The following is a 19,191-nucleotide window of genomic DNA, read 5'->3' as shown; positions in this document are numbered from 1 at the left end:
CAAGTTATGTGTAATGTGTAATGACTGATCAAACAAGACTCCCTCAACATCAAAAGAGATCCACTTAATTGAAAAGGGGTTCTTTGATGTGCATATTTAGCTTGCATTACCATGAGTACCTGTCCTTTTGAATTTTTGTGTTCATCATATCTCAGTGAGTTTATGAAAAGATATATTGTAGTGAGACTGAAAATTATTATTGCATTGCATAGGACCACTGGCCTGTATAAGCTGTTCTCTTATTTAGATTTAGATCTTCAAGCCTTTCATATTCTGCGGCTTTGAGTTTCAGTGCGGCATAAATATAAATCATAGCATTCAGTGAGCCTTATAAAATGCACCACTATTTCAAATGCCATGACCGGCCCATAACCAGTGGAAGTAATATAGTGTATTATGAAAAGATTAATGCCCATATAAATCATTAAAAATAGTATCCAATGGAATAATAAAACTTTTTTTCTTCATATTTTTGTCTTAGCAACTCCCAGTTTAAAAACACATCTCAAGAACTTTTTTCCCCATTTAACTGCTGCATCTTCAAAGAATAAATGCATTCTGTGTGAATGGCCTATAAGCCTACACATTCTTTACATTAACATCCTCACATTTACATGTGCACAATGCTATAATTTCAGCCTATTTTTTCAGTAAAGCCTTTGTTCTTGGGATTAACTAATGGCCTGTGGATCCCTGCTCTGAATGAAAGCATTTAATAGCTTACAGCTATCTGATAACTAGGCTATGTATGAGCCGTTTCATATAGAGACAGTCCGTTATCTTTTAAAAGGCTTGTTGTGTAAAATACGATGGAGCAACAGTCTCTTGTCTGATAGCTTTTAGATTCTTAGATGTCATCTCTGTACATCAGCAATCTTGTGAGAGAAGTCATTGTCATGACACTGAATAATGGACAACATACATTTAGATTCATTCCTTATGCGATATACCTCCCATATTAGAGAGATAGACTGAACAAGGAAATACATACAAACACACACACAAAGCATTTGATTTTAGAGTTTCTAATTTGTTTGTCATTACTGCAAGGCAGCAGCATGGCACTGTAATACCAAGTTCAACGTTTTGATAAATGCACTATAAATATTTAAGATTATAGTGTCTACCAAAGTCCTGATTTGGTAGACACTAATTTTGGTAGATGTTTTTGTTTATTTGTTAAATCAGCAATCATATTTTTAAATTATCCACCTTTGTAAATAATTGTATGACATAAGACACAAGAGGTTACCTTCTAAAGCCCAAATGTATTAATTTTTAAAATTTCCTTTTCATATTTCAGTGTTGTAACATCTCATTGTCAGTCGGGCCCACATTTTGTCCCTCTTGCATTTTTTTTTTTTACTTTGAGTGATTACTTAAAATGGTTTTTCCATTTACTTAACGGCAATGTATGCCAGTGAGATCTCTTTTCTAATAAAGTAATCCTGCATTTTCATTGGATTCACGCTTCATCTTGATTGTACTCCGGGAACTCAAAAAATGTAAGCAAAAAAAGGAAAGACTTTCATGTTTTCACAATCAATATTGTAAATTTCATTTGAAAAGACAGTGATTACAGTGATATTTTGGTGCTCTTTGCTTCATGTTTCCATGGTGGGCCACAGAATATTGTAATCAGTGTGATTAAAGCACAGTGTTTTTCTCGTACATTTTACAATGATAGTAATAAAATTAACAGCTCCTGCATTTTGTGTTTAGTCATAGCTAGCCAAAACTAACGTCTAAAACCTCCCTTACACTTTTTTCCATGCACCACTTGGCTGGCACTGTGCTCAAAAAATCAGCATGATATCTTTGTGAGAGCTCCTTTTGTGATGCTAAAGCTGCCATTCTCATTCTCCCACCATGCACCTGAGCATGCCACACATCAGTTTATCATTGACAGTTGATGACAGGCTTTATATAGCACTGATGGCTTTCTAATAATCTAAATGTAGGCTGATCACTTGCACACATCATATCCCTATTGAACTATTTAGTACATGAAAACTGATAGAAAGAAAGATGAACAGGATTAGTTAAACAAAAATTGAGCCTTGTTATGTGTCTAATGCACTTTCCGGTAACACTTTAGAATAAGGTTCCGTTAACTATTTTAGTTAACATGAACTAAGCAAGTACAATCCTTCTACAGCATTTATTTATCTTAGTTAATGTGAATTTCAACATTTACTAATGCATTATTCAAATCAAAAGTTGTGATTGTTAAAATTAGCACTGTAAATTAGAATGAACTAACAATGAATAACTGTATTTACATTTAACAAAGATTAATAATTATAGTAATAAATGTATTGTTCATTGTTTGTTCATATTAATTATTACATTAACTTACATTAACTAATGGAACCTTATTCTAAAGTGTTACCCACTTCCCTTAAAATTAATCGATTTCCCCTACTATTAATTAGTTTAAACTCCTGCAATCTGCACGATGCTACATTTTGGCATTTTGCTTGGCCCTGGTGGTTTAGAACTTTCATCAGTTAAAGTTCTCAGAACTTTGGCTAATAATCTGGCAAGGTTCTTTCAAAGTTATGAACAAAACGTTTTACGGTAACATACACAAAATGTCCATTCACAGTTAATGGGTCTTTAATAACATTCTTAAAGCGTTAGCACAAAAACTGTATAAAAAAAATAAAAAATAAATAGTTTTGAACATTCAAAGATTATTCAGAAATGATGTGTTCATAATATAATGATAACATTAGCAAAATGTAGGAACAGATTTTTGTTAGTGAGGGAATAAAATATTATTGATTTTCAGTTCCACAAGGAAATGCATGAAAAGTAATCAGTCTGTTGAAGCATCAAGAAAACATGAGGCATGTGTTTTTTTTATTTTTTTTATTACATTTATAATGATAATTTGGATATAGAAGTACAACAATAAAAATGTGAAATGTGTACTCAATGTAAAAAAACAAACAAATTGGAATGTCAGATGAAAAGACCTGCTCATGTGCTAAATATTGTGTTAAATATATATAGGGGAAAGTTGGGGTTGTTTTCAAAAGGGCTCAACCTCTTTTTTATGTTGTTTTGAAATACCAAATTTTTAAATGGCTTTAAATTAGAATACTTATATATATAGAGAGAGAGAGAAAGAGAGAGAGAGAGCTACAGTATCTAAAGTGAAGCGCTCATCGCCTCTCCTCTGGCCCTTTAAACCTACAGCTGGTTGGCGAGACTCCTGCGGTGGCTGACGTCACTCAACTTTCTAGCGAAGTGTGTGTGTGTGTGCGTGTGTCTGTGTGGAAAGAGTGTGAGTGTGTGTAAAAGACAGCGTGAGCGTGCACAGCTCAGGACGCGCGAAGGATTCCTGTTTTTCAGTGAGTGGATCGTACTTTTGCTTTTCTGGAACGTATATTGCGTTTGTACGTCGCTTCTCTTTAAAGGGAACTTGAAGTCCTTGAAAGTGAGTCAGCCCGTGTAGAGAACGTGTATAAAACTTTATTTTACATTATGCAATTCACATGAAGTAGTTTCAGCCATGATGTAAACATTGGTTTGTTTAAGGGTGTATCCTAGAGGAATGAAATGGACGGAATTTGTTAGGACGGAATGCGCTCGAGCAGGTTCCTTCTGTAACATGGATGCACGAGTGACAGCAGGCGGGATCTGTCGGCTTTTAACTGTCCTCTTGAATTTGACAAGGGGCTTTTATGGTGTAGTTTTTGGGTAGCCTATTTTATGATAGACATAGATCTTGCATCTCCTTAAGCTTTGCTTTTTTAGCAAAAAAAAATGCATGTTACTGATGCGCCTGACAACTGTTCAGTGTTTGTTTTCACATTGATGCTATTTAGTTACATTATTTCGACGCGTTGGAATGGTTTCAAATCTGTGCGGTAAATGGGGTAAAAGTTTAAACGTGATATTCTTATTTTTTTTATTTATATTCTGAGATGGAAAATATATTTTGTCAGAGTTTGTAAGACCGTTTTCCTCGTCACCTGTAATCACTGTACTTTCCAAAGTCTGTAGCCTATGTTTATTAGTCCGTCTTTGTCTATATGCTAATTTGTCTGTTTCGCTGTCTAAGCTGTTTACGTTCGTCTGTCTAGCTGTTTGTTTCTTGTCTGATAGGTGTTGTAGATAATGTATACTTGTCTTTCTGTTTATTTGTCTAACTACTTCATCTCTGTATATCTGTCATCTTATTTTTTGACTGTCTGTGTGTGTATCATGTTATGGATTTTATACATACATATCATCATATTACTTTATCATTTTTTAGGCTTTCTCGCTACTTCTGTTTTTCAGTATTTAAACCTTTTTTTTTTTGGCCAAGTAGTGCCCCTTGGAAGCACTGGCGATGTATGTCCATGGATACCTCTAGAGACCATTTCCAAGCTGTAATCTGCATGACAATACCTTTTACTTCAGTGTGAGCCAGTCAGATTTAGAGATTTGCTCTCTGAGAAAGACAAACTGATTCTCTAAATCTAAAAAAGTCCACCATTCTGCTAGCAAATATTCTGCCAGTAAGGAGACTGAATGAATTCTTCATGACGTCCATTTATGTCCATTCAGTCCATTGCACATCCAGTGTATGACTTTGTAATATTTGCTTTTGGGCAATGTGGTTGATTAAATGACTGCTAGGCTTTGGAACTGCCAGGTTTTTTTTTTTTTTTCTCTCAACGGCTTTAAATTATCTATGGTGTACATTTTTTGAGAGCAATAAGTGAAAATTAGGCTTAATTCGGGTGCCCAACTCGGTCCTGGAGGGCCGGTGTCCTGCAAAGTTGAGTTCCAACTTGCTTCAACACACCTCCCAGGAAGTTTCTAGCATGTCACCTAGTAAGAGCTTGATTAGCTGGTTCAGGTGTGTCTAATTGGAGTTGGAACTAAACTCTGCAGGACACTGGCCCTCCAAGACCAAGTTTGGGCACCTCTGGCTTAATCTGTTTCTTGTCACACCATAGGATAGAGCAGTGGTTCTTATTTCCAGTCCTTGTGTACCACCGCTGCATATTTTGCATGTCTCTCTTATTTAACACACCTGATTCAGATAACCAGATAACATGTGATCCAATTGACAGACTGCCTACAAAGTGTTCAGTGCTCCCTCCTCCCTAAGCATGGGAAATCTGTTGAAGTTCACTTCTTCAGAACATTCATTCATTTGCACTGTGCCATTGCCTGCAGTATCATCACACACAGATTATACTTACATGTGAAGTGTGACATAATAATTCTCTGTAAATAAATACAATTTAAATTCACATCTCACACACTTTAATGCCCTTTCAATGGAACATATACACTTTCTTTTGAACTGGAATCATGGCAGAATATCCTGTGATGTCCACTTCACAAGGCACTTATGGTCGAATAGAACAAATGTCTGAAATTATAAGAGATAAATACATACAAAATGTGCAGAACAGTGGTACACGAGGACTGGAATTGAGAACTACTAGGATAGAGAATGAGACTACTTATTATGAAAATGGCATGCAAAAACTTAACACATTGTTAGTAAACAGAAATGAAAAAGATAAAATTGACTAGTGCTAAAACATATATGAAAAATGTTTTCTATGCAAAGAAGGGTGGCAAATATTGCAAAGTTAGTAGAAACCAAGACATATCGCTACAGGCTAAAGGCTGCAATTAAAGCAAAAGGTGTTTTAACAAAATCCTGAACACATTTCCATGCATCAGTGGTATTAGGTTTAGCCTTGTTTATTTGTAGTTGTACATTCACATTGCTATCTTAAAGAGGCTATGAATCCAAAATGTTTTTCACAGGTGCGGAGTAAACCAGTTTTTTATTATTGTCTTTGCTGCTGTAAAACCAGCAAACGCCTTTCTCTTCTTAATTAAATCAATTTATACAGGATTTAGAATCGTGATTAATACATGAACCTGGATTAGACGTGTGATCAATTTGAAGTGACTGCAAAGCTCTTTTTAATTACAAATGTCCAGTGTAGTTCATTATTCAAGAGATATGGTTTTCTTCAATTTATGAAGGAAGTGGGGAGGTTTTTTAATGTTTGAAAATACTGTTTTTAAAATGTCCTCAGAACTGGGAAGTTTATAAAATGTGCAAGCCGTTCATTTTCGTCGATTTGCTGATTTTTTCAAGTTTCATAGCTCTGAAGAAGTGAAGGTTATGTGGTGCTACGTACACGTTAACCAAGCTTATCTAAATGAGGACAAGCCATAGACTTGTATTGCTTTTATTTTAAGCTAATTCTAAACACTACCGACTAACCTTAAACTCTAAACCAAGTCTTTTGCCGTAAAAAAAAAATAAAAAAAAAATTGGGGGGTGTTCAGCTCTCCTATTCTTCTGGCCTTTATGGAATAACATTCATAGTTGAATAAAGAGTACTCAGTATTTTATGATCAGTGCTATTCATAACACAATTCTAATCTTGATTTCTCAATTTAAGCTTGTTCTCTTTGTGGTCATGTACAGTGCACTTGTTGTCAAAGAGCAGATTTAGCAGTACCATCAGCTCCATTTTGTTTTTATTTTCTTTTTTGGTGTCCCTAAATGTGAAAAAAAAAAAAAAAAAAAAAAAAAATTATCTGAAATCTTTTATCTTCTAGATGTATTTCTGAAAGCAGCAAACTGCAGATGAGGGCATACATAGAAAAGGATGAGACAAGCATCCAGTGACCTCATTACTTGTACAGACAGTAAACTATCTGAATATAATGGCTCTGTCATGAGTGGAATTAATTTTTTTTACTTTATTTTTTATATATATATACATTCAAGTAAAATTGTTTCATCTGTAGTTAAAGTCCAGATTAGATGAAAACCATTAGAATTTCTAAGTGCAATTTAGCATGACTGATTTAAATAATCCTAATTAACCTGAAACTTAAAAAAAAAAAAAAAAAAAAAAAAAACAGATTGGGGATTGTCATTTTAGATTTGTTTTCTGTATTTTTCATTTTCTTTTTTTTTACATTGGCTTAATAAGTAGCATGAAAACAATCATTATCTTTGCATTTTTGTTTGGTGATAATGCCAATAAATGAAATAATAATAATAATAATAATAAAAAACACTTAAGCTTTAAAAAAATACTTTTTTCTAAAAAATATTTTCTGTCATCATTTACTGATGTGAATCAAAATCTGTATGATTTTCTTTTTCATGGAAGACAAGAAGTGACATTTTGGAAATTAGAGAGCTTTAGCAATGAAATAAAATAATGTGGTTTTGGATAGCTAGACGTCAGTGATATTTGGAAACATTTAAAGGGGTCATATGATGTTGCAAAAAATAACATTTTGTGTATTTGGTGTAATAAAATGTGTTAATGCATTTTAAGGTTCAAAAAACATATCATAGTTTCTCCTCTTTGCCTCACCTTTATGAAATGTGTAATTTTTTTACAAAGCTCATCAGACTGAAAAGTGAGGTGTGCTCTGATTGGCCAGCTATCCAGTGTGTTGTCATTAGGCTGAATACCTCAAGCATGTGAAGGAAATGTTATGCCCCTTACCATACTGTGATGTCTGTCCCAGTCTCAGAACACTAGCGCGACAAAAACAATCAAACCTATTACAAACGAGCCATTTGTTGCATCCAGTGGGGACATAATTACGAATTATAGTGACTTATACTGTCTTTTTAAACATTGTGTTGCATCACGCCGTGTAAACATAAACCCATTTCTGCATTTGTGATCGGAGAAATGACAAACAACAAGAGCTACTCTACGTTGCTCAAAACTCACGTTTGAATCATCAGTGGCAAATCCTTTACATATGTAAACGTACTTACAGACTTTGAGTCAGAACAGCTGGCATTGTAATCTACTCTCCCAGGATCAGGAAACAGTCCTCCATAAAATGCGTTGCACACATCTGAATATTTGGGTTGAACTGTTCTGGAACAGTGTTGTTAATACAACCTGACCACTGATTTCTAATTGTGTCCTTTTTTGGAAGGCCAAACAAAATATTTTCACATTCAACACAAAACACACAGCGTCTCCGCAACATGGCAGCGGCAGCAACAATATTACAGCATGGATCAAAGTTACGCCATCTTTTTTTGCATGAAGATTTGGGCGGGCGTTATGCAAATCTTCCCACACAGTGACTTAGAGATGTGGGGGCGTGTTTAGACAAGACGTTTAAGGAGGGGCGTGGACAAGTCTTAGATTAAGAATATCTCTTTGGGTTTGACACTTTAGTCTTTGCAACTTTAGGGATCTTATCTATTCACAAACAGCTTGTAACACTCCGAAGAGAAAGGAAAACTTGAAATCGCATCATATGACCCCTTTAAGAACTGACTCAACTTTGTATTTGACATACTGGTTAAAAAAAAAAAAATAAATAAATAAATATATATATATATATAGCCTGAATGCACTGTAAATCGCTTTGGAAAAAAACGTCTACTAAATGCATAAATGTAATGTATTTGCCATGTATTGTGTGTCATCATACAATCATACAAAATCATCATACAATGCCAGAGGTGATGTTTTTTCACAGACCCTTTGGTTTTTTATGGTATTCCTGATGCCTAGTGACAAACATCTCTTTACACAGCATTTTTCTTATAAATCTGTCATATCTTAATTAGGTTGTTACGTCTGACTCTCAAGCACAACTTTGGGAGGGCTTGAGGCATAGCTTATATTAGATAAATCTTATAACATTGGTTGCTTCTAGGTAAAGCCACTATTTGGATTTTCAGGATTTATGCATCTTTAAGATTGCTGACTACATGGGGTAGTTTATTCTGCAGCTCATTATTGGCCCTTGAAAAATTGTTTACACTGACTTTTAAATTAGTTTGATAATACACTTTTAAGATTTAAATAAGATAATTTCTCCTCTGTTCTTTTCCCTTGTCATTTGGATGCAGTTTTTGTGAATAAAAGTTTGTTTAAAGTTTTTTTCTTTTCTTTAGATTGTAAATTAGTTTGTATATATTTTCAGTTCAAATGGCGAGTGATGTTTCATGACATGTTTCCAAAGCTTTCAGCAATATTTTGTCAGTGGCCTTATTGCAATGATTTAAAAAGTCAGTGGCTCTTGTACTGCAAAATCATTTTCTGAATTAGCATTTTTGTTTTCCATTTTTTTAAATATTTTTCATAAGATAAATGGCCTTCAAAAAACTAAAGTAAATTGATCTTGTTTTAATTTAGATGTGTTTTTTAAGCAATGTATAATATTCATGATGCTGGCGCAACATCGTGATGTCTATCAGCCATCGGCGATGGACAATGGCATCATCTATCGGCCCAACCCTTCTTTCAAGTATACAATTAAATTAGTATTGGTTGGTCATTAACAGTCTGTCTTTATTATTTTGCATTAAACGTATCTGGAAGCAGTTTTTAAGTAATACCTTTGCATCATGTTTTTTGCAATCTCATACCATTTCATTACTTAATCTCCCATTAGAGTTCAAATCTATCAGCCAGCTGAAGCTAAGTTGTTTAAAAAGAACAAACAGTTTGTGTCTTACATATTCTGCTAAAACTTGATGTTAAGTTATTTATGTGGGTGCCCTAATCGGTACAGGTGCTTCTCAATGTGGCTCCTTGAGAAGGGTTTCAATGATTGTCTTCTGGACAACTGACAGATCAGCAGTCTTTCTCATTATTGTGAAGCTTAGTGAACCAAACTGAGAGACAATTTTGCAGGCTCAGGAAAACTTTGCAGGTATTTTGAATTTATTAGTTGATTGGCATGTCATCATATTCAAATCATCACAATTAAACCAAAGAACCAAAGACTTAAACTACTTCTGTATATGTGCATTGAATTGATTTAATACCTGAGTTTCACAATTTGAGTTGAATTACTGAAATAAATGATCTTTTTCACAACATTCTAATTTATTGGGAAGCACCTGTATGTGCCATGGTCTTCCCCAGCTAGAGCCATAAAAATCATTCTCATGAAACCCAATGAGATGTATCTTACTTCATTACAAGACATGTCTCAATTGACAATTGTGCTGGGATGGGATTTGCCCTGATTTTATGCAGCTGTTGATACCCTGTCTTGAGACGTCAACACAAAGCAATTTACCTTCCCTATCCTAATACAATAAAGAGATGATGGGATAGGCACACACATACAGAAGTAGTTGTTGTGCTGCCAGACAGCTTACTCCATCCAATTTTTATGTTATTTATTGATTGTAATTGTTTCAAGACATGGGCCGAAGTCTGGGCTATTTAATTTTACAGCGTCTTTTACTGTGTCCAGACACATTCTTCATAAGGCAAGTGCTTGTCAAAGCTTCTTAAAATGTCACACAATGCCGTATTAACACCTGTAATGAACATGCGATTTCCAGTCACTTTTCACCACTCTTAACCTGATTCTAGATAATTCACATGCCACTGTGATCTCATCTGAGTGCCTTTTTGGTGCCACATAATTTCCCAAAGCAGTGTAGCCGTTATCATGTCTAATTTCACACTTTTCTATAAAAGCTCTGCTGAGTTATTTGCAAACTAATTTGTGCTTGCAGTCCTGTTGTTTCCAAATTGCTCACACTGGAGATATGTACACTTGTTGCCACGTTGTTCCCAATGTACGTTTTTGAAAAGGCCCTTTAAAATTGAGCATTTTGCATGAGCAGGCACACTGTTTTAAGTGTGGAGTTGACTAAGGTCAAGTTGAAGAGAGAAGAAATGAAATCTGTGAAATATAATCTGCAAAGGGTGTATTTATTGTACAAGCTTGAGCAACATGGGAAGTGTAAGCAGTTGAGAAGCTGGAGCTACTCATATGAGAAAATAAAAAAAAGGGCAAACTGGTGTGTGAGGACAATGTGTGACCCTCAGGTGATGGATTATTGAAAATCTCTACCAAAGGACACTGTTCTTCAATGACAGGTATGGCTTACACTTAGTGCATCCCAGTCAGGAAGTGTGCTTCATCCGGGGATTTAGGTATTCTTTACTTAAGCAAGCACCCGGAGTGGCATGTTAGAATGAAGGAATATATAGTATAGTATATATAATAAAATGAATACCTTAAAGCAGGGATCGTCAACATTTTTTTTCAGGGCAACAACCCCTTAGGCTATAGTAACATGGAGCAGGGACCCCCGATATCAAATGTGTCAAGCAGAGCTATATTAAGCTTGTAGCCTTTAATATTAATAGAAACTAACAATATTATTGTTAAGAATACATTATATGTATATTGTTAGAACAGTAGTTCAGAAATATGCAAATTTATTGTTGTTGCACATTCATACAGGATTTTTAAGAAAGTGCAGATTAAATGTGTAAGCAGCGGCTCCAGCTCCACCTCAACAAGAAAAGCAATGTACAGAGAGACATTCAAAATTATGTCCAAGGCATTAGTTTGACAAATAATATGAATGGAATTTAACATTTGTCTAGTAATCTTTTAGTCTGCGTTTGCATTGCATGTACCTATTTGGCATTTGGACCCTTGCCTTAAAGGACCCTAAAAATAAAAGTTCTGTCAATGTTTATTCACCCTCATGTTGTTCAAAGCCTTTGTTATTTTCAGTTGAACGTGAAGGGAGAATTCTGATGTGTCTTCACAAGTGCTCTTTTCCATACATTTACAGTCATAGCTACCTTGGGAATAGCACAAGTAGCACAATTTGTGTGCTATATTGCAAAAACGTTTAAAGTAGCTTTGTGCATCATTGAAAAAAATTAACTCTACCTACATTTCTGCAAAACTACAAAAGATTCACTAGAAGTTGGAATCTCTAGGCATCTCATGATTCGATTATCAGAGGACTGTGATGATAAAACGATTATCATTGTATCTTTTTTTCTATACAGGTTTTCTTTTTTGCGCAAAGCTGACATCGTAATTAATTGCGTATACGTAATTCCCCCTGAACTGCTTCCATTTACAACAGTGAGCACAAGCTAGATTCAAATGATTATTTGAATCTAATAAGTTTTGAATATGGATATTTTTTTTACAAATGCATTGATTCGCTGCAGGAGGCCTTTGTTCACCCCCCGGAGCCATGTGAGACACTTTTTTTTTATGGAAGGCTGCTTTTTATTTCACATCTTTTGGACTGAAGCAATGCAACACCTGCTGAGTGCCATGAAACAGCCTGAGAGATCAAAGACCATTTTTTATATAACTCAGACTGGATTTGTCTGAAAGAAGAAAGTCATATACACCTAGGATGCCTCAGGGGTGAGTAAAACGCACCCTAATTTTCATTTTTGGGTGAACTAACTTTTAAAAAAGATTTGTTTTTTTTACACAGTTCCTAGCAAAACACTACATTATGAACTCAAAACATTTATACCAAAGAACATGATTTGTAAACTAATACACATGCATCACATTACCAGTTTCATGGGAATTACTTTTTTTTTATATGCTCTGTAGCTCCCCTGGTACAGCATTGAACTTGTGATATGGTTTGAGTCCTATGAAACGCATCACAATAATAGAGATCAAAGATCAAAGCAGGGTAAAGCAAATACATTTGATCTCACATTTGCTTTGTTAACACTATCCATTTAGTGTAGGTGTACTTTTATTTTTTACGATAGAGAATTAACCTTTAAGCACCACTCACCAGACATTAATTTCCAAACTGCTGTGATATGTAGCTACAATAACCACCATATTAAAACATTGCCAGATTCACATTCATCCTTTTTGGATGAAACCTAGTGTGCTTTAAGCACAACTCACTGGACATTTCACTTTGAAAGTGTCAGGAAACATGCAAGAAACAATGTCATTTTTGCCACAAGCTCGTTTTTCCTTAGTTTTTCTGAGCTTAGTTTTTTTTGTGTGTGTGTGTGGGAGAACCAGACTGCAATGAGTTCTGACTGACTGATTCTGTCTCCGAAAATGAGTGCAAGATTATCAGCAAAATAATGACAGAATTTCAGGTTTTTCCACACATACTGTTGCTCAAATTGAATAGACTACGTCTAAGTTTTATATTTTGCTATATATTGACAGACATGGTAAATAAGGACTGTTGTTGTATGGGAAGATAAGAGCATGAAATTTCTCCTTTTGTGTTCCACAGAAGTAATAAATGTGTTCAAGTGTAGAAAAACATGTTTATTTTCTGCGTGAAGTATCCCTTAAACCGTCACCATAGATTTTGAAAGAGAAAAGTGGAAAAAGTGACGTGACAGACCCATACTCAGAATTCGTGCTCTGCATTTAACCCATCCAAAGTGCACACACACAGCAGTGAACACACACACCCGGAGCAGTGGGCAGCCATTTATGCTGCAGTGCCCGGGGAGCAGTTGGGGGTTCAGTGCCTTGAAGAGGAGTCTGCAAAAACAGAAAAAAAGAAACAAAAAATTTAATACACCAAGAAATTAAATCTAAATAATGGCTATAGAAAATGTCATCACAATAAATGTTGTTTTTGTTTGCTTGTACTTTGTTTCCCAAGAAATGAGGGTAAAAAATCAATATCTAACCTTAGGGGTGGGCAATATGGAAAAAATAATATATCGTCATTTTTATTTTTTTTACATATCACAATTCACGATTTTACCACAATTCTTTGTTATGTATGTATTGATTTAGCTGACGCTTTTATCCAAAGCGACTTACAAATATAGTCAGAGGTCGCACACCTATGGAGCAACTAGGACAGTGGTCTCCAACTCAATTCCTGGAGGGCCACAGCTCTGAAGAGTTTAGCTTCAACCAGCTCCAAATCACACCTGCTTGGAAGTTTCTAGTAATCCTGAAGAGTTTGATTAGCTGGATCAATTGTGTTTGATTAGGGTTGGAGCTAAACTGTGCAGACCTGTGGCCCTCCAGGAATTGAGTTTGAGACCAGTGAACTAGGAGTTAAGTGTCTTGCTCAGGGACACATTGGTGTGTCACAGTAGATTCGAACCCAGGTCTCTCACACCAAAGGTGTGTGTCTTATCCACTGCGCCATCAACACCCCATGTTGTTATGTTGGTTTAACTATTTTGCAAGTTGTCTGAACATTACAGCCAAACTAATTTTCCTTTTGTAAAGACAAAGCATGTCAAGGTAACAAAAAAAAAGTAATGGCAGATATTTAGGCCAAAGAGGGCGAAGATAAAAATCTTTGTTCTTATTATTTAATAACAAAGATGTAATGTGTGTCTTTGTCGTTCTTTTTACTACACATTATATACAAATAACACAAACAGTGCTTTATTTTCAAGTACAATAGGTGTATTTAGCAGGAGCATTTAAGATATTGAATGAACAAATGTAAAAATAAAAAACTATATAAACTGATTCCTAAAGTAACTGTATTACATTTCTTCAGTCAAGAGCAGTTTTGTTGTTTTATTAAATTTAAATAATTCACCCCAAAAAAAAAAAAAAGTCTAGTGTTTTATTTTTATACAACCATTTACTCACTCAAAAGTAGTGTTAAACCTTTTAACAGTTAACACTGTCGTGAATGCATGTGGTGTTGTACAGTATATGACGGAGGCACCAGAACTGCAGCTCATAGAATGTGCGCTGTAGCACGATAGGCCTACTACGTTTTTATGGTCCACGATCAAAAATTGTCATATCCCACACCCCTATCTAATATTAAATATCTAGCATAACAAATATAATGTTGGCCAATATAAATTTTTTCAACTATAATTTTTTTATGCTAAATTGTGGAAAAATCTAAAGATTAGAGCATTACATTAAATGCCATGTCTTGGACAAGTTCAAGACAAATTCATGTTGCCACATGATTCATTGATGTGGATTGAGCTGTACCATGGTGATGTGTCTGAAATCTAATCATTTTAGGATATCCATGTGATGCTTACCTGAGACATTGACTATATTGATAAGATTAATGGTATATAAACTTAAATGAGATTTCAGCCTGCAGACCCTTTTTTTTTTGTCTGAACTATTGCCTTTAAAGGAAAATGCCAGTTTTTCCATATTCGACTATGTTCTTCCCTCAACTTAGACGAGTTGATACGTACCTCTCCCCGTCCCCCCTCCCTCTAACTTCCATCAATACAACCAATGTGAGGAGTTTTCAGGAGTGATAATATAACTGTGCCAAGGTCAAAGTGCTATGAAGTGCTCTTCCTCCATACATTATAGTTATCTTTTTTTATCCACTTAGAAAATCGCCATGTTTTATTTTGTAACTACTCATGTAACCGTCTTTAAATAGGGAAAACATTGAAGTGTTTGGTGGCTTCTAAGTTCGTCCCTGTTTGAATCCTAAGGAATGAATGGTTCTAAGCTAAACACTAGCATAGTGGCGCCCTCGCTGAGACGGGAGAAGTACATATCAACTCATCTAAGTTGAGGGAAGAAAATAGTGGAATATGGAAAAACAGTGATGTTTTCCTTTAAGAGGTTAATTTATGTGATTTATGAGATGGAACAATAACTGAATTCTGTCTAGTTTGATGCACAAGTATGACCACTCTCCTGTTGTGTGTAACTGTTCTGAGCATTGGTAATAATAAGAAATTAGTACCAGGTTATTTTAATTACTAAACAGTATTTAAAACAGTTGTTTTAAACAATATTTTTTTTTTTTTACAGTTATTTTAAATGCTAAAATATTTCTCAATACTACAAAATGTGCAGTATTTTTGATCAATTATATGCAGCCTTGGTGAGATTGAAAAATCTTACCAACTCCTAACTTTTTGAAGGGTAGTGTGCATATAATTTTTAAAGCAATATTTTGACAAGCTTTGAATGGCATAGCATTCATAGGAATTTTCCGGCAATTTTATACAAGAGCGACCATGGCAAAATCCTTGTTTTGTTAACCTAGTATCTCAGTTAGATGGCTTTTTTTACATGATCTTTTCTGAGCTATGGTATAATTTAGGATATATACACACTGTGGGGGAAACTGAGTAAGGCATAATCACAGTGTTTATGCACTGCATGAATAACCTCCTTAGTGTTTGACCTTCGAGAAATTGGACAAGAATCCCGTAGCTACCCTAAAGGTACTTCACCTTCAGGGGGTCCTTAATCATTCAAAGTGATGTGTGTAATTTACAATACTTGACATTACAATACTTTCTCCTTACTCAACTTAATATTCAGAGGCGACCATAAAAAATAAAACAAATCTTAAACTAACCTTAGCTTTTTTTTTTTTTTCTTTTTTTTTTTCAAACATTCTGACCAGTCTGACACAGCAATGCTTTGGTACAGGGTCTGTTTGTCAGACCAATAGCAATTTAGACATTTTCAGTTTAGCTTGATGACATTGGTGGCACAGAAATTACACACTTCATCTTTACATGAAACACATAGACATACAGAAAAAAGAGGGCGTTCAGCAAGACCTATAAACACATTTTGTCTACTAGGATGTTCCATGCTCTAGTCCATCAGCAAAATAGAGTTGAACCTCAAGAGCCTTTGCATTTGACACTTGCTATCCGACAGTAATCAGTCCTGTTACTGGGCAGTTTTCTCAAAGCCAGGGTGTTTAGTACAGCATGGCCTTTTACCACCATTTCCACAGCTAGTATTCTGCCTGAAAAGCAGATCACTTATGGCATTGCTAAGAGTCAAGATAAAGAAACCCATCACCACCCACTGCTGCTTTATGCTTCTAGCCTTTCATCTTGCGTCTGGCCCCATGCTCCCTCTAGATGGCCTGGCTTGCTTTTTCTTCTTTTGTTCTGTGAGCCAGGACATTTTGTTTTACCTTTGTTGCCCTTTGTGAAGACAGCTGGGCAGGGTGCACATACATTGCTGTGCATTTGGATTTATATTTCAGTAATTTGATTTGACACGTATATACTGCATGTACTGTTGGATCATACGTTTAATTTTATAACCGCAGAAAGGGATTTTTTTTTCTATTGCATTTGAGGATTGTGCTGAGGGAGCTTGGAAAATTGGCTTTATGGTTGAGATCTTTATTTTTATGAGCTGTTTTTCCTGTCTTATTCCAACATTCTCTATGCAATATTACAATTTTGAAGCCTTAAATACAGGTACGCTGCGTATCCACTGACATGAATTGAAAAATAGCACATATCGCTTGACGAAGAGTGAAACTGAAGCTTTCAGTCAGAGTGTTTGGAGAGTTTGAGGGGTCATATGACGTTAAAAAGAACATTTATTTCATGTATTAGGTGTAATGCAATTTGTTTAAGTGGTTTAAGGTTAACAAACATAAAAATGTATGCATTCAGGGCTGCGTTATACACTAATGGGCAACATGGGCTGCAGCCCAGGCCCCGAACGTTAGGGGGCCCCCGAGACAATTCTCAGGGCTGCCAGCCAACTGTTCCATAAAATACAGAATCGTCCCATATTAAATTATATTTAAGACATTTCTTATACTATTTAACATATTTAAATCTTTTCATGGCCTTAAGGTTGATACTCATTTTAGTAGTTTTAAGAACCCGTGGAAGATCTGCATTAGATAGCCTGTTGGGCAGAGAGGTAATACATTTTGGTAGACCAGTTGGAAACACAATAGCCCTGGGACGTTGGGCTAGTGATTTTGCGAGCCCTGCAGCTAGAAAATATAAAAATTTTATGCGTTCAAAGGCTAGCCTACATGGTTACAATAAAATTTCTGTTAAAATGTTTAAGTTCCATTGTTTAGAAATGCTTTATTGATTGACGTTTCATAGACGTTCAGTTGTGCTTTCATATGTTATGCCATATTGTATGTAACTTAACAATATATGCCTCCTAAATTATTACACATATGTGCAGTCACAATTCCATGACATTTTTGTATGACAAATAAGGATTTAATTGAAGAATTCTCTTTGAAGAAGAAGCCCTTTTAGTGGTGAGTGATATTTAATTAATTTTATTTGCTGGGCTGTTTCTGATTTGTAAGATTATTACTCAATAATACGGTTTAATTTATGTAAATAGCCTATATGGGATTATGAAGTCTACATTGTCACAATGTTCTCAAGTGTACATTGGAATTGCCCCACTTTATAGAAACAGCCTTTGTGTGTAGATGGCATTGTATGCTACTTTCCCAGGTTCAACGGTCCTCCATAAAATGCGCTGCCCACATCTGAATATTTGGTTTGAACTGTTCTGGAACAGTGTTGTAAATACAAATTAAACACTGATTTCTAGTTGTGTCCTCTCTTGGAAGGCCAAACTAAGTAGTTTAATTTTCACAACAAAACCCAGCGTCTGTCAGGGTGGCGGCTGCAACAATACTACAGCGAGAAACAAAGTTACGCCTGATTTGTTTCAGAGTAAACATTTATGCTGTGTTATGCAACTCTTCCCACCCAGTGAGGTAGACATGTGTGTGGCTGTGTTCAAAGAAGGTGTTTTAGGAAGGCGTGGATGAGTCTTAACTTTTATGAAGAATATCTCTTTGGGTTTGAGACTTTAGTTTTTGCAACTTTGCACAAACAGCTTGTAACACTCCAAAGAGAAAGAAAATATTGAAATCACATCATATGACCCCTATATACATATATCTGCACTAAACTTATACTTACCCTCCAACTCACACACTGGAGAGTAAAATCAAGGAATTTGAGGTGCATTCACGCCATATGAAGGCTAGTTCCGAGTCCAAGGGTGTGAACAGCTCCAAATAGAACGTCACGTGTTGTCATCTCGAAATGAGAATAATTACAACATGGGTGATGTTAGACATCATTTAGTTGCTCAGACTGAAGATTTAGTCACATATGCAAGTGATTTACTCACACTGTAGAGGGCTGAATTAATTACAGGTAGTATCAACAATCAAAAAATATATATGTATAGTTGGAGAGATGAATAGCAGGTTTTTTAAACATATTTTCCGTCTTGCATTTTTCTAGTTGTAAAGTCATAAAAAGGTGTACTCTGAAAAGCTGTTTAAATTTATATGCATTTAATTGGACTGTAAATGGATAAAAAATGTAGCTATAGTCACAGATAGCAGTTAACTGTATTGACCATGTGAACTTATGAACTGAGACCCACATGATTTAAGTTTTGATACAAGCATATGTAGCTGGCAGGATCAGCCAGTTTGCTAGGAGCCAGTTGCTTTTACAGACTGCTGTTATATTTTTGTGCTGGATAAGGAGTGTGCAGTCAGTGTGAGCAAATGACACTAGCCACAGGAACTGGGGAAAAACATTGTGTGGAATTTCTTTTATTTTCATGTAAAAAAAAAAAAAGAAAAAAAGAAAGTCCACAGTAATCACAGAAAATTGTATGAGTTTTCTCAGCTTTAATGTA

The 19,191-nt window shown here is 35.3% G+C and overlaps 1 protein-coding gene across 16 annotated transcripts in view; it reads left to right on the top strand.

The window, feature by feature from the left end:
• LOC128020142 (PTB domain-containing engulfment adapter protein 1-like) overlaps positions 1 to 19,191 on the top strand; it is a 197,137-nt gene that overhangs the window by 147,203 nt on the left and 30,743 nt on the right. For 4 of the 16 annotated variants that reach the window (XM_052606811.1, XM_052606812.1, XM_052606793.1 and 1 more), the window contains exon 1: positions 3,208 to 3,359. The exons of 8 other annotated variants lie outside the window; for them this stretch is intronic. The gene's annotated coding sequence lies outside the window, so the exon portion shown is untranslated. Of the gene's footprint in view, positions 1 to 3,207; positions 3,446 to 11,799; positions 11,890 to 11,978; positions 12,184 to 19,191 lie in introns of those variants that run through there. 4 more of the 16 variants (XM_052606797.1, XM_052606803.1, XM_052606805.1 and 1 more) reach the window with 4 other exon arrangements.

This window comes from Carassius gibelio, chromosome A9, assembly GCF_023724105.1.
Source record: "Carassius gibelio isolate Cgi1373 ecotype wild population from Czech Republic chromosome A9, carGib1.2-hapl.c, whole genome shotgun sequence".
NCBI classification, from domain to species: Eukaryota; Metazoa; Chordata; class Actinopteri; order Cypriniformes; family Cyprinidae; genus Carassius; species Carassius gibelio.
This window is presented reverse-complemented; position numbering and strand designations above follow the sequence as displayed.